At 41.0% G+C, this 12,410-nt stretch overlaps 2 pseudogenes; both read right to left on the minus strand.

Annotated features, from left to right (window-relative positions):
- Positions 1 to 3,624: 3,624 nt before the first annotated feature.
- LOC147884571 (prohibitin-3, mitochondrial pseudogene) lies at positions 3,625 to 5,232 on the minus strand (annotated as a pseudogene).
- Positions 5,233 to 5,302: 70 nt separating this feature from the next.
- On the minus strand, positions 5,303 to 7,075 carry LOC147884572 (uncharacterized; annotated as a pseudogene).
- Positions 7,076 to 12,410: the final 5,335 nt, after the last annotated feature.

A 12,410-nucleotide genomic window follows, 5' to 3' on the forward strand; every position in this document is an offset into this window, starting at 1 on the left:
CCGGCCGGTAATACAACCAACGTTGTGTCAGAGGGTTGAGGATGGGTTCATATTCTGGCTGTGTTGCGAAAGGGAAGCCGTGCTTGCAACTGTGGTGTGACGGTCCGACGTAGCACGCTTTCCTGCATACGTGCAACTGCTTCTTGAGAACTAGTTCTTGCAGCCTTGTGTTTCGAGGATCCAAGGCCTCGTTCCTGGGGACGTAAGCCGCAATCTCATTTGCAATTCGTTGATGGTCATCATGGTGGACCCACAATATGACATGGGCGTGTAGGGAGCCCCTGTTTTGTATCTCATAACGAACGACATGGTGTTGTATTCGGCCAAGCAGACCGTCGGATGAAAGCAAATGCTTGCGCATGAAGATGTGGAAGCGTGCGTGGAAAAGTGCCACGCATTCAACAGGACAGTCCTTCCAAGTGAATTGCGCATTATAATGTGTTGCGATGCTCTCGATCACATTAATTTCTTGCCACCGTGTATATGTGACCTCGTCTGCAGTGAATGTCGGAAAGAAATCTGGGAGGCCCCAAGCATCGACCATCGTTATGAGGTCCTTCAGTTGCCGTCGATGCCACGATGGGGACCCCGGCATTGTTGATGGCATGCTGTAGCGAAGCACGTGTCTCATTGCGTCTTCATCGGTCGTGGAAGGGTTGGCTTTCCTATATTGGTCGATGTCTCATCGTTGACGAATGGTCATGTTCGAAGGAGTTTCCGGTGGTCATTTCTACATCGTGACATGAATTGATGTCTTATGTTTGGGTTTAAACACCTACAGGGATTAATAATAAAAACCATCCGAAACTTTGCTACAGTTTCACTCATGTGGTTTTGTCTAAAATGCAACAGGAAAAACAAAATGGACTGAACCTCTATCTTTAGAAGGTGAAAGAATTGATAAAATAACTTGAATCAAGCAAATACATTTTGTTGTGGGTACCTTTAGGAGAAGACACTCGTTTGGAGGCTGCAAACATCTCGAAAACAGAAGTGTTGCAGACATGATTAGTATGTTGGTCGAACCAAGCAAATGTAATGTTCCCTTGCGGAAACAGAATGTGCGAAGAAGTGTGCGTGCTCAAGATGAGGTGTTAAAAAAAAAAAAACCATACGTAATGTATGGTGGAGAGCCGGCACATGTCTCTCCAAAAATTATATATCATAGGGGAACGTGCCATCCCCCCGTTTCGAATAGTCACCTCCAGTGTTGGAGGTGTAGTGCATTAATGCGGACCAGAGCAACAGACAGTGTAGAAACATTTCAGAATTGAAATGACCGTACATTCTACTTACGTGGAGTATCCTTTGTGATGTCCACAGCTCGACGAGAAGTCACCTATTTCTTTGCTGGAATGTTGGAATCTGAAAAACAATCATGATTAGTCAATATGCATTCCTCATGTTCTGCATGTTTGGATATGTTGGTTAGCATATGTGCAATTTCCTAAAGATGATAAATTCAAGCACAAAAGCTGTACACAATCCAACGATCAAAGATGTTCAAACCATCAAGGTAATCATCTTCACACATCTTCGAGCAGTTGTAGTTACAATTTTTGCCTTTGCAAGATTCCAAAAAATTACGACTATGGAAATATAAAAGTGCGTATAAATAACATCTTATTATATCTAAAATGATTCACTATGTCCATGATCTTATGAGTTGGCAATAGTTATCATTGACACTTTTGCAAACTTTGATCAGATCGCAACAATTATTGATGTTTGCATCCCATCCACCTCCAAACTATTTTATTGTGTAGTCTACCAATGGTAGCAACTCAAAGTGTCCATGTTACGTAAGCCACAAGGAGTGTTGCTAAGTCATGGATAATCTCAAAATGCTAACATGAAGTGATAGTGTCAATTGCCTCATAGTAGCAGACAACAAAATCGAACTCGTTGCTGGGGAAGAGAATCAATATATCGCATATGTCGCTTATCCTTTGGATCTATTTGAAGAGGGTTCCGTCACCAATATGTTCACTTCCATTGTAGGTAACGTATTTGGATTTAAAGCCCCACGAGCTCTACGTTTGGAGGATCTGAGAATTCCTCCTGCTTATTTCAAGACTTTTATTGGGCCGCCTCACGGTATCCAAGTCGAAAGGGATAAATTGAACAAATATGGTCGTCCCTTGCTGGGATGTACAATCAAGCCAAAATTGGGCTTATCTACTAAAAACTATGGCAGGGCTGTTTACGAATGTCTCCGTGGCGGACTTGATTTTACGAAGGATGATGAGAACGTAAATTCTCAACCATTCATGCGTTGGAGGGACCGGTTCCTGTTTGTGGCAGAAGCTCTTTTCAAGGCTTAGGCCGAAACGGGCGAAATAAAAGGACATTATCTAAATGCTACTGCGGGTACGTGTGAGGAAATGATGAAAAGAGCAATCTTTGCTAGAGAATCGGGAGTACCCATCGTCATGCATGATTATTTGACGGGAGGCTTCACTGCAAATACTAGCTTGGCCTTTTATTGTCGAGATAATGGGCTACTGCTTCATATCCACCGCGCGATGCATGCTGTTATCGATAGACAGAGAAACCACGGTATCCATTTTCGTGTCCTAGCCAAAGCATTGCGTATGTCCGGCGGGGATCATATCCACGCCGGGACCGTAGTGAGTAAACTGGAGGGAGAACGAGAAGTCACACTGGGTTTCGTCGATTTGCTACAACGGCCAATGGCAACAGTTTAAACAGACCGATCTATAGCCATAAGCTTCGTTGAACCTCTCAAAGACACAGAAAGCATAACGAAGGAGATTCATGGGCAGTGGCTCGATACAAGCTTCAGTATAAGCAGGAGCAAACCTGATAATGACGGCACGTGAACATTCGAAAGCCAATACGTGAGGGTCTCTTCACAAACCAATAACCTTCATAAAGCAATCTACGTTGTTTTTGGCTTACGTTCGTTCGTTTCACCTATATTTAAAGGTTTTGCCTTGGCTTTTTACGCAGCTTTTCAAAAGCTTTCAAAGCTTTTGGGCTTTCAGAATTTAAAAAATCTAAGGGTGTATATTGTGCCATGTGGAAGCACAGGATTTCAGAATTTGAAAAAACGCAGACCGATCTATAGCCATAAGCTTCGTTGAACCTCTCAAAGACACAGAAAGCATAACGAAGGAGATTCATGGGCAGGGGCTCGATACAAGCTTCAGTATAAGCAGGAGCAAACCTGATGGTGACGGCGCGTGAACATTCGAAAGCCAATACGTGAGGGTCTCTTCACAAACCAATAGCCTTCATAAAGCAATCTACGTTGTTTTTGGCTTACGTTCGTCCGTTTCACCTATATTTAAAGGTTTTGCCTTGGCTTTTTACGTAGCTTTTCAAAAGCTTTCAAAGCTTTTGGGCTTTCAGAATTTAAAAAATCTAAGGGTGTATATTGTGCCATGTGGAAGCACAGGATTTCAAAATTTGAAAAAACGTCCTAGTGCTGGCCAAGTAATGATGAGAGTAACTTTCATGCTGGAGATGTGATAAGTAATAGAGATGGCATCTTACTCTGTAGTAATAGTGCAAAGATTGGGCAATGCAGAATCATGGGCAAATACACTTCAAAAGCAGTATTCTATCTCAATGTGGATAGCGGTTGGCATGAGCGAAGGACTAGCTATTGGCCGACTGATTCAATCCCAAGAGCAGATTATTACTGGATGGAAGATACATCACATTTCTGCTGAGAGACAAGGTGGCTGCAATTTTTCTGGCAGCCTCGATTCTGCAGAGCTGAATGAGGCCAGGACCTGCTTTGGCAGTGGCCTGCGAGATGAGCTTTGCAGCTTCGCTTTCACCCTCGGCTCGGATGACAGCAGCCCTCCTCTCCTGCTCCGCCTTGGCCACCAGAAACTTGGACCTCTCCGCCTCTTGCTGCGCTACCTGCTTGGCCTCTACCGCCTTGGAAATGGGTTATGGCCACATCGTCCAACAGAATGTGGAAATCCTTCGCCCTTTGCATCAACGTCTCGCGAATGAGCGCAGAAACGTGCGGCCGTTCCGTGAGGAGTTCATCTGCATTGAATTGCGCAACGACAGCCTTCAAGACTTCATTACCGATGGAGGGGAGGACGCGCTCATCGAAATCCAAGCCGAGGTTCTGAAAGATGATGGGGAGGGCGTCGACGTCGGGGCGGGAGAGCAATCGGAGGGTGAGGTTGACCATCTGGATGTCCTTGGTGCCGGTGACAGAGCTAATGGGGTGAGGGCGAGTGCGGATTTCCATGATGAAGGCTTCTGGAGCCCAGGGATGACGAAGTGGGTGCCTTCACCTGTGGTGTAAGGGAGGACACCACGAAATCGGTCGAAGGTGACGGCGCGAGCGCGGCGCGGGCGATGCGGGCGAGGTGCTGGGGAGCTTGCGGGGGGCAGACATGGCGTCTGCTCTGTGCAGAAAATGGCGCACAGCAGCAGGAGAGGAACGGAGGACGAGGAGGAGGAAGAAGAGGAGAGTTTAGGAACGGAGGAGGAGGAGGAGGAGGAGGAAGAAAACGCCTCCTCAGGAGGGGTTTTGGAGGCTTGGCCTGGCTCCACTTTCTACTTTTGGTAAAACCTCTCTACTTGGCGACGTGCCACAAGAAGTTTTATTAGACAACCACATGAGGGCCCCCGCACCTAGTTGGGCCAAGGGAAGGCCGCCCCCCCTCGGTCCGCACCTACCTAGGTGCGCAGCGCCTCCCCTGCAGAATCTCATGATGTTGACACTCAAGGCAAAAACGAAGGAAATGGGCATCTTTGCCGCATGGGAAAATGTCAAAAACTTCTTGTGTGCGGCTTCTCCCCAAGCGCTCAGCTATATTATTAAGGACAAGAGTCCCCCCTCCACATGGGCACACAAGAGGGGGAAGAGGGGCAAAGAAAGAACGATGGTGGCTGGCTAGTAGCTTTCATTTGCAGAAGGTGGTTGGCAAGGCTTTGGAGAAGGCGGCTGGTAGGGCTTTGCAGAAGGCCACTGGCAGGGCTTTGCAGAAGACAGTTGGCAAAATGTTGAATACTCCCCAGACCTTGGCGAACTTGTATCTTCACCGCAGCAATGCGCGGGTCCAATATTAGTATGATATTGTTGTAATGTGGGACTGTGTCTAAAACTTCTCGTGTGGCAACAATGCACGCTTACCACATTCCATGAAGCAAGCTGTATATTATTGTGCATTGCCCCATTTCCATACCTTGATTCTTTATGACACGTCTCATGGTGATGCATGCAAGGTCTTGTGCCATTGCCCAGCTTCAACAATGAAATGATTATTCAAAAACGATGTTAATTTGCCTGTGTGATGTTCGAAAAGGATTAAGAGCTACTTTGAAAGCGCACAAACCTTGGATCATACACGTGAGCAGCCATGGTTGTCCACCCACATTTGCGCCTAACGTGGTCAAAACAGATCGAGCTGTTGCATAGATCTCTACCACCAGTGCACCGCATGCGATTCACCAAATCTACTCTTGAAGTGTGCCCTGTCATTGACATCTTAAAGATAAAGCATCTGCTTTCATCATCGATAGATTGGCTCCCATGGAAAAATATATAAGTGCATCTTTGCTTCAGTTTTAGGAGTTTGGACTCCATGCCTTCCCCACTTTTGGTGCGAGCACCGCGAACCATATGCTTGAACCTGAGCCAGAGTGTCCATTCGAATGCATAGAACACACACTTTGGGGTAATAGGTATTGTAAGGGCCATCAAGCATGGTGTACCTGTTCCTTTGGACGAGAGGCTCTAGCTCCTCAAGCATTGTCACATACTCAGTGTCCGTAAGGGTGACGCCTGGGTCACGGATGAGGGCATTCGTCACTAGTTTTTTTGCCATCGTCATTTGAATGTGCCTTCGTCCTGTTGCACTAAAGTCCTTCACCATCTCTTCGACCATACACCGTAGCTCTTTCACATGGGCTCTGCAGGTGCCTCTTTGCACCTCATGCTTGTGCGTGCCCACATGGATAAAGAGCCTTGTCATTTTGGGCCCCGACATCACATAGTATGCCAAACATTCGCATTTCTTTTGAAGAATGGGGGACTGTTTGCAATAGAAGCATGCGAAGGTTCCAAAGCCAGTAGCAGACATTCCAACAACAGGAATGATGTTGTTCATTTTCCTTGCACCCAATGACAGACACATTATAACGTGCACAGGAGCAAGAAAGCATTTTGTATAAGAAATTCAGTGCAATGCGAGTGCAATTTACTGACCTGTTCATGCCGTGCGGTTTGGCGATCTGCTGATCGACTTTCTAGAGCAAAGGGAGTTTGTGCACTCAAACCCCCCACACACCTACTACGACGAACCGTGCCAAGAAATGTCATTGATGTCGATAATGGTTTCGTCCAGCAATGGCCGTCGTACTTTTGCTCCATTCCGTCCATTGGTTGCAACCTTCGGCATGGGGGGCAGCTCGAACACGACGTTCCTGTTGTACATAGTTGGAACTTCCATCACCTTTTCCACTATGGTTGAATTCTCCAAGAGTTGATGAAGAAGCTGATGATGCCCCCCCGTAGACCTTATGTACAACACCATGCTGACCACTGCGTAAGGGCCCTCCATTGCCAATGTTGGATCATTGTCATCCTCGATTTGTAACATGCCTTCACCTCCCAATAATGGTTCAACTTGGCTTGAACTTGGCATCGTGCTGCCTAGGCTACCCATGAGATCTATTATAGGTGTGACTTGTGCAATCACTCTCGCTCGGAATGACAGATCAAACTCACATGTTCTTCGTTTCAGATTGACTGGGCTCCTTGTGAGATCTATTGTGGGTGTCGCTTGAGCAAGCACTACCTTTCCTCTCTCCAAGACATAATCACGTGACACCTCTGTATTCAGCACATAGACCTTCCCCGATCCATTTGCATAGTCACCTTGCAATTGTCTAGTTTGTACATGGCCATTTGATACGTGATGGCCATCACACGAATTCCCTTCCCTATCCCAGGGTCATCCTCACTCAGCAAAATGGTTCCACCACTTGCATATCGTATCATTAGCAATGACGAGAGTGAGTCCAAATAGATCTGCACTTCATTGAGATCATTGGACCTTGCTTCGTTGTGGCTAGCCATCTTAAGAGGGAGGTAAACCATATAGAGAAAGAGAGAGGTGGAGAGAGAGAGAGAGAGAGAGGTGGGGGAGATAGGGAGTCACAGAGACAGAGAGAGAGGTGTGGGGGGGAGAGAGGCCGAGAGAGAGGTGTGGGGGCAGAGAGAAGAGAGAGAGAAGGAGAGAGAGAGAAAGAGACAGAGAGAGAGAGGTGGGGGAGAGAGAGACAGTGATAGAGACAGAGAGAGAGGTGTGGGGTAGAGAGAGACAGAGATAGAGAGGGGGGGAGAGAGAGAGAGAGAGAGGAGGGCAAGTGAGGAAGAGAGATAACAATAGATTGAGACACTCACAGGCAGGCTATCCAGCTAGGAGGTAGAGGTATGGGAAGGGTGATAGGGGATTCAAGTGTTCCTTATATAGATAATCTTGACAAACTTCATTTAAGGAGTAATTAATGCAAGATTAAGGGTGAGGGTGTGTGGATAACTGGAGACAGAGAGAGGAGGGAGAAAGAGAGAGAGAAAGGGTACATTGAAAAATATACTATTAAGGGTACATTGTTAAAATGATTATTTTCCCAATTTTTGAAAAGTACATTGAAAAATATATTATTTATTATGTTTTATATCCCTTTTTTAAAAGGGCCAAAGTGTAAGAATTTTTTGTGTCTTCTTAATTTATAATGGTTTATTTGATTAAGAAAGAGAATTTTTCTTTCTTTAAAAAATTTTGAATTAATAAAGAATTAAGGCACATTATTTTTTCAATAAAGAATCACACAGTTAATAATCAATATATTAATTAAGTAACGTTTGTTAATTAACTGTTAAAAAAATAATTCTGAACCCACGAAAAAGGTCAATTTTGGGTAAAACACGATCTGATCTTGGGCCAAGAGAGGGATCTCCACCGATTATGACAAAGTGAAGCTCATTCTTGAACTACCCCCACTTGCAAATTATAAGGAGTTCAGTGCTTCATAGGACATACAGGGTACAATAGAAGGTTTATACTTTCTTATGCTCAAATTAACTGTTTTCAATTAAGTAGCTTATTTTTGTGCTTTTTGGCTTAATTAAATTTTATGTTTTTTAAATAATTAATCAAAGTGTTGAATAAATGACAAAAAAAAACAATTTTTGGTGCCCCCCTCTAGGCGCCAAAAATTTTTTTTTTTTTGGTCATTTGTTTAACACTTTAATTATCAATTAACTTGAAATTAATTACTTAAATTAACATAAAATAATAGGAATGAAAAAATGCTTTTTAGCATAATTAAATTTTATGTTTTTTAAATAATTAATTAAAGTGGTAAATAAATGACCTAAAAGACACAAATTTTTGGTGGCCACAGGGGATGCCAGCGTTCCCCTTTGGGTGCCAAACAATTATTTCTTTTGGTCATTTATTTACAATTTAATTATTATGTGACACTTTAATGATTAATTAACAATAATTAATTATACTCTATCTTAATTAATTAAACTATTTAGCAAGTTTTTACTTTATTAAACTAATCAAATGTTTTTTAATTTATTAAACAAATTAACCGTTTAAAAAAATGAGAAACTAATAAAAATTAAAATTAAAATAATTAGCAGTTTTAATCAATAAAAACGAGAAATTCACAAATTTTTAAGAAAACTTTTTTTAATTAATTAACAGTTTTTAATAAATTAACTGATTTTATTTAGTTAACCTTTTTTATTAATTAATTGTTTTTTATTACCTTTTTAATAATTAACGTTTTTTAGTTAAAAAAAGTTTTAAAAAAAAGTTTAAAAAAAGGTATTTTCTAGCGCCCAGAGGGAGGTGCTAGAAAATGCGATTTTTAAAAACTTTTTTACTATTTTAAAATTAAATTTAAGTGCTTTTTTGTTCTTTATTAAGTGCTTTATTAACTGCTTATGTTTATTTTGATAACTACAAATTAAAAAAGTATAATTAATGATAGTTAAATAGAAAACAATAAATTAAACTAATTACCAATTTAATTGCCCATTCTTTTAATAAGCAGTTTCATTTCTCATTTTTTTAATTAATTAAACTAACTAGCACTTTTAAAAAATGAGAAATTAATAAAAAATTAGAATTAAACTAAGTAGCAGTTTTAATTAATAAAAACAAAAAATTCACAATTAAAAAAAACTTTTTTTGATAAATTAATTGATTTTAATTAATTAATATTTTTAAGTTAATTAACTGCTATTAATTAATCAACTGATTTTTAAATTACCTTTTTAATGATTAACATTTTTAAATTAAAAAATGAAAAACAAAAAAAGTACAAAAAAGGCATTTTCTGGTGCTTAGAGGGGGGCGTTTTAAATTTTTAGCTGTTTTTAAATTAATTTATTAAATTACTTTTTAAGTGGCTTTTGTACTTTATTAAGTGCTTATGTTTAAATGATAAAATTAACCATTTAAATTAAATTAACTATTTAATTAATGTTTAATGAATGTTTATATTAACTGTTTAATTAATGTTTAAATAAAATTAATTGTTTAAATCATATTAACTCTTTTATTAATGTTAATTAATTATTTAATTAACGTTAATTAACTATTAAAATTAAATTAATGTTTTACTAATTAAAAGTATAAAAAAATGACCAAAAAATAAAGCAGTTTATTTTTGTGTTTTTTAGCTTAAATTAATGTTGTGTTTTTTGAAGAATTAATTAAAGTGTTAAGTAAATGAAAAAAAAACTAATCGAAATTAAATTAACATAAAATAATCATTTTTTTAAAAATTATGAATAATTGTTTTTAATTAAGAAGCTTAATTTTCAGCTTTTTAGCTTAGATTAATTTTATGTTTTTAAAATAATTAATTAAAAAATCAATTAAAGTGCTAAATAATGGACCAAAAGAAAAGCAATTTTTTGGCAATGCATTTCATCTTGGTGATCGAGTGCTTGCAGATAAAGGTGTTTTTATATTCATAGGGACACCGACATCAATGTTTAGCCTTTTGAAACACTTCATGGATGATGAGCACTTGCGTGAAACAAAAGGATGTTTACAATAGGGATTATATTGTGAACAGACCATACACTCTGAGACACCAATATATGTGGGGTAGAACAGAGAGGTATGTGCTCTATTCATGAGAGGAGAATACGAAAGGGCTTATTGTGGTGTGTATGCTAGTTGCAAATGTTATGATTTGTTTGTGTATGTGTTATATGCACGTCCACGTAATGCAAGTATTGGTATACATGCGTGCACATGTGCATTACAGGTTCACCCCCTTGGATGACTTCGTGGAGGACAGTATCAGCACCATAGAGTGGGTGCGCCATGGGGACAACAGGCCTGTGCGAGGTATTGCTTGGCAATTGTGTAGTGGCTTTACTATAATTCAAAACACAAGAGGTCTTGTAATGATTTTTGGGTGTTCTATTAGGTGGCATGCAACGTGGGTGTCAGTTTTGGACGAGGTTGTTACAGACCTTCTCAGAACATGGGGACACACTCCTTGATTGCAATGCAGGGTGTGGGGATTTGGCAGAATCCGCAGTGCAGGAGGGGCGTAGAGTCCTATGTCTTGTTAGATCGCATGCTAAGGCGCTATTTGTAAGAGGAAAGGTATGGATTCAAAATTGTCACATGTGCATCAATCTTTGATGAAATTTGATTATGTACAGTATGGTTTTCCATCTATGCAATATATTTCTTATGTACTCTCATCGAGCTTATGGTTGTGAACAGTTGCCCTTAGCTTTGAGAAAGTTGGTGATTTTTAATTTGAATGGGGTGTTACTGCATAGGAGGCTGAAGAGTCAGGGTGCCTTGCCGGTCAAGGCGTTCGAGGTAGGGTATCATTGGGTCTTGCTGAGGCCTGGTGTAGCCGAGTTCCTACTCGAGGTGGGGCGACAGTTTGACGTGGCTATCTGGAGCTCGGTACAGGAAGACAATTTGCAGACATTGTTGGGCCTCCTAAAGATAGAATGTCGCAAAGCAACTAGCCACACTCCCTTCTTTGTCTTCGAGTACAGCTAGAGTAAATGTACTGCATAGGTTATCGATGCACGAAGACCTGGGGGGCATGCAAAGGGAAAAGGATCGATGACCAAATTTGGGAAATGCTTGACTGCCATTGAGTGGCGACACTTCGACCCTTCAGCAATGTTGTTTGTGGATGACAGTGTAGAGAAGATGGATCAAAATCCCGCAAACACGTACATAATCCCCCCCACCTTTGAGGGGGATCCCATGGACACAGCTCTCCTATCAAACATGTTGCCCAAAAATAGTCAGGCATATTTTTATCATTTAGGATCGCCCGTCCTACTTTTGCAATATGCCCATTCTTCCTTTCTGCAACCCCATTCTGCTGAGGGGTAGACTTGCATGAGTACTTCCTTTGAATTCCTTGTTCTTTTAGATATTCACTGAATTCTTCTGAAAAGTACTCTCTCCCTCCATCAGATCTTAGCACCTTAATATGCACACCTTTATCTTTTTCCACCATGGCCGTAAAAGCCTTGAAATGGCTGAACACTTCACTTTTGTGCTTCATAAAATAAATCCACACCTTCCTAGTGTAGTCATCAATAAACGTCACATAGTAATGGCATCCACCAATAGAAGCAGCTTTGGTAGTCCAAACATCTAAATGGATCACTGCCAAAGGTCTTTTGCTCACCTTAGCATTTTTGGGAAATGCATGTCTAGCTTGCTTGCCCATTTGGCATGCTTCACATACCTTTTGCATCCCCTCAACTCTGAATTTAGGCAAACCTGCTACAATGTTTTTCGTTTGCATAGATTTTAGCCTTTGTATATGCATGTGCCCTATGCGCTTGTGCCATATCTCAATATCTGCAATGACACCTCTCCCATGTGCAAACATAGCAGCTTTCACCTCAGGCATATCAACATCCAAGGTAAACATTCTGCCATTTTTGTTGCCTTTTGCAACCAAGCGGCACTTATTTTTCAAGTCCTCAACAAAGCATCCATTAGGATTAAATCTGACCTGCAGGCCTTGCTCAACCATCTAGCCAACTGAAACCAGGTTCTTGTTGATTTTTGGAACATGAAGTACGCTGCCAAGTACTTCGTTTTTCCATCCTGCATAGCCAATGGCACTTTACCAACCTGCATAATTGGGTGCATAGTATCATCACCTGTTTCAACATAACCTGGCTTATTCAAATTTTTGACATCATGAAACCACTTGCCATGAGTGGACATGTGGTTAGAAGCACCTGAATCAACATAACAAACATCACTGCAAGCTGCAACATCTCTTATAATGGAGTTGACCATATGCTGCATCACAAAAATGTGCTCATTTCTGTCATCACCATGCCCGCTTGCTGACGCATAGTTGCTTTGCTACAACTTCCC

The sequence above is a fragment of the Dipteris shenzhenensis genome, chromosome 26 (assembly GCF_047967505.1).
Source record: "Dipteris shenzhenensis isolate YYH24624 ecotype China chromosome 26, Dip_SZ_1.0, whole genome shotgun sequence".
NCBI classification, from domain to species: Eukaryota; Viridiplantae; Streptophyta; class Polypodiopsida; order Gleicheniales; family Dipteridaceae; genus Dipteris; species Dipteris shenzhenensis.